Source organism: Petromyzon marinus, chromosome 51 (genome assembly GCF_048934315.1).
Source record: "Petromyzon marinus isolate PM22_M1 ecotype Great Lakes invasive population chromosome 51, UKy_Petmar_22M1.pri1.0, whole genome shotgun sequence".
In the NCBI taxonomy this organism is placed as follows: Eukaryota; Metazoa; Chordata; class Hyperoartia; order Petromyzontiformes; family Petromyzontidae; genus Petromyzon; species Petromyzon marinus.
The window spans coordinates 8,034,424-8,037,073 of record NC_133717.1 but is presented as its reverse complement, the minus strand read 5'-3'; the positions used below and the strand labels follow the sequence as shown (position 1 = coordinate 8,037,073).

Here is a 2,650-nt window from a genome sequence, read left to right as displayed (position 1 = left end):
CACACACACAACACACACACAACCCACACACGTACATCCATTACGATGCCTTGCACGAGGCTGAAGTCGAACACGGTCGGACCTCCGTGTTGTCGGTCCGAAGACGGAAAAAAAAGAATGCGGCCAGCTAAGAAGAAAAACAAAACAAGTCTTATCGTCTCATTGTCGTCCGCACAAGTCCACTCTGGGTTTCGTGTTCGGAGATAACGCGGAGGGACCCTTATACCCCCACAGCCCCTCTCCATCGCCCACCTCCCCGACTCCCAGGGCAGACGGAGATGTGCTGATACGTAACACGTGGATGTGCTGATACGTAGCACGTGGAAGTGTCCAAACACGGAGATCGTGACCCATCCGGGCGCGTTTTGGAGCTCCGGTGGTGGCGGTGGCTATGGTGGTTCTGGCGGTGGTGGTGCTGGTGGTGATGTAAGTGGTGGTGATGGTGGCGGTGGTGGCCTTGGTGGTGGCGGTGGTGTTGGCCGTGTTGGTGGCGGTGGTGGTGGCGGTGGCGGTGCTGGTGTCCGTGGTGGTGATGGTGGCGGTGGTGGCCGTGGTGGTGGCGGTGGTGCTGGTGGGGCTGGCCGTGCTGGTGGCGGTGGTGGTGGCCGTAGTGGTGGCGGTGGCTGCTGCTGCTACGCACGTGGCCCGCGTGAAGCCAAGCGCTGTGGAGGCAGCTGCCACGTGCGGCTGCTGGTGCTGCTGGTGCTGCTGGTGCTGCTGGTGCTGCTGGTGCTGCTGGTGCTGCTGGTGCTGCTGGTGCTGCTGGTGCTGCTGGTGCTGCTGGTGCTGCTGGTGCTGCTGGTGCTGCTGGTGGATCACCGCACTCAGAAGCTGTCGCGAATCGCCCTTCTCGCACACCGCTGGCTCTGCCAGGATTTAGGAGGCGCATCAAATAGGCTGTGCGCAAGAAGCTCAACAAACACACACACGCAAAGTGTGGACTTAATCGTCATCTGTTTCCATCTGTACGGGGATGGGGTGTTGTTGCTGCTGCCGCACCCGCGCAAGCCGTGGGGTTTTCTCTGGAAGCTCCGGTGTGTGTCCTGTGTGTACTGTGTGTGTACTGTGTGTGTAGTGTGTACTGTGTGTCCTGTGTGTGCTGTGTGTGTCCTGTGTGTGTATTGTGTGTGTTATGTGTGCACTGTGTGTACCGTGTTTATAGTGTGTGTACTGTGTGTGTACTGTGTGTGTAGTGTGTGTGTACTGTGTGTGTACTACGTATAGTGTGTGTGTGTACTGTGTGTGTACTGTGTGTGCTGTGTGTACCGTGTGTGTACTGTGTGTGTACTGTGTGTGTACTGTGTGTGTACTGTGTATAGTGTGTACTGTGTGTGTACTACTACCACTACATCTACGACTACTACTACATCTACTACTACTACTACATCTACTACTACATCTACTACTACATCTACTACTACATCTACTACTACTACATCTACTACTACATCTACTACTACTACTACATCTACTACTACATCTACTACTACATTAACTACTACGTCTCCTACTACTACTATATCTACTACTACATCTACTACTACATCTACTACTACTACATCTACTACTACATCTACTACTACTACATCTACTACTACTACTACATCTACTACTACTGCCACATCTACTACTACATCTACTACTACTACTACATCTACTACTACATCTACTACTACATCTCCTACTACATCTACTACTACTACATCTACTACTACATCTACTTCTACTACATCTACTACTACATCTACTACTACATCTAATACTACTACTACATCTACTACTACTACTACTACATCTATTACTACATATACTACTACATCTATTACTACATCTACTTCTACTACATATACTACTACATCTACTACTACATCTACTACTACATCTAATACTACTACTACATCTACTACTACTACTACATCTACTACTACATATACTACTACATCTATTACTACATCTACTTCTACTACATATACTACTACATCTACTACTACATCTACTACTACATCTACTACTACATCTAACACTACTACTACATCTACTACTACATCTACTACTACTACATCTACTACTACTACCGCAGAATGCGGAGGGAAAACCCGTACTAAATTATAACGCGATCCATCATACCCACCTTACTGCCTCTCGTGTGAGCCCAGGTGCCATTTAACAATGATTTACCGGCTCGGGCGAACACGCTCTGGTATCGATGTGCCAAGCGTAATGACAGGGTGTCTCTCCTTTGCTGCGAATACCCTAGGGACAGCAGCGCTTCTCTCTCTCTCCTGTTTTGCTCCGGCAGTACATATTGCTAAAATTGGAACGATACAGAGAAGATTAGCATGCCACCTTCGCAAGGATTGCACGCAAATTCGTGAAGCGTTCCTGCTTCACCTATTCGCGCCAGGTGTGAGACCCCCGCCGAGCCTTACACGATCTCGCGAGCAAAGCAATTGCGGCGCCTCGGTGTGGAAGCAGCCAATTTGAGAAGTTCCAGAGGTGCATCGCGCGAGGACGTTAGCCCCGTGCGAGCCGCTCCTCGTGCGTCTCTTTTTTTCGAGGGGTTGACTCGGTCAGCAGGACAAGCCGCGGCAGCGAGAGTGAATGAACAAGATGTGAAATATTGCCGTCAATATATGCAAGTGATTAAGAC

General features: G+C 49.7%; 1 non-coding gene across 1 annotated transcript; it reads left to right on the top strand.

Annotated features, from left to right (window-relative positions):
* The first annotated feature begins 2,283 nt into the window (after positions 1–2,283).
* Positions 2,284–2,391, top strand: LOC116953447 (U6 spliceosomal RNA). The gene has a single exon (XR_004404594.1). It is a non-coding gene; the product is annotated as a U6 spliceosomal RNA (small nuclear RNA).
* The last annotated feature ends 259 nt before the right edge of the window (positions 2,392–2,650 follow it).